Source organism: Triticum aestivum, chromosome 7D (assembly GCF_018294505.1).
Source record: "Triticum aestivum cultivar Chinese Spring chromosome 7D, IWGSC CS RefSeq v2.1, whole genome shotgun sequence".
Lineage (NCBI taxonomy): Eukaryota > Viridiplantae > Streptophyta > Magnoliopsida > Poales > Poaceae > Triticum > Triticum aestivum.
The window spans coordinates 232,819,739-232,821,110 of NC_057814.1; positions in this window are offsets into that span (position 1 = coordinate 232,819,739).

Genomic DNA, 1,372 nt, shown 5'->3' on the forward strand with positions numbered 1-1,372 from the left:
TCAATTTCAGGGTCATATAGCTCAAAAATATCAGTAAATGCATGAAAAATAACAAATGAAGTCAGAAAGGGTTGAAAATTGATGATGTGGCTTTGAATGGTGCACTTTGAACACACAAAAAGTCTGGAGTTCAAATAAGTTCAAAAAATAAAATCCCTTTGTAATAGATGAGTTTTCGTCTGAAACCCTGATACTTCGAAAGAGATTGTCCATTTTGTAGACGAAGTGCATCTAGTTTTGCCGTAACCGTCTCAACTTTTTAGCAAATGCTATGTGGGTGAGATGATGATACCATGCCAACTTTCAACCTCTTCAAAGTTCATTTGAAGTGCTTTTCAATTCCAGGGTCATTTAGCTCAAAGAATGAACTAATAGCAAAAAGAATGAACTAGAAAACTTTTATGAAACTCTAATAGCAAAAACAATGAACTAAAAGAATGAACTAGAAAACTTTAATGAAACTCTAATAGGAAAAAGATTTTTTTGTTTGAAACTTTAATAATAAACTAAAATAACAAAATCTGTTTTTGATTAAAACAGACATTCCAAATAACCTAAAAATTACCAAATTGAATATAATGATAAAACATAGTAATATTGAATAGCAAGAAAAAGAATCACTCAAAAATCTATTTTTATAGTAAAGTTATTCAAAAACTAGTGATTCACACAAATTTCAAAAAAATCCAATTTAAACTATTCAAATTGGAAAACTAATGGCACTAACAGAAAGTTTACAATTTTTATTACCTAAAAGCAAAAAGAATCACTGAAAAACTAGTAAGTATTTTGCTGTAAGTAGAAACAAAATAAAATAAATAAAGCAAAAAAAGAAAACAAAAAACTGGAAAAAAATTTAAAAAAATGCCACCTACTGGGCCACCACGGCTTGAATACGACTCGAGACCCAACCATGGGCCAGGATTCAGGCCCGCAGCAGGCCCAGTAGGCCCACAGTCAAGGAGTGACAGATTAGGCCCGAAAGCCTGCAGTTGAGAGGAGCTCGAGAGGGTGGGCGCAGCAGCGCTTATAAACCACTCTCGAGCTCTCTCAACTAGCGAGGCGAGACTAAACGTTTTGGCCGCGGGCAGCACAAGGCCTTTGGTCCCGGTTGGTAGCACCAACTGGGACGAATGGTGTGCGTTGGTATCGATTTGTGGCATCAACCGGGACCAATGCCCCCCTTTAGTCCTGGTTGGTGCCACCAACTGGGACCAAAGGCCCGTGTTTCCCGCCCTTTGGGCTGCCGAAAACTGACCTTTGGTCCCGGCTGGTGGCACCAACCGGGACTAAAGGTGGGCATTGGTCCCGGTTGGTGCCACCAACCGGGACTAAAGGTTAGGCTATACAAGCCAACACTTAGGATTTTTGC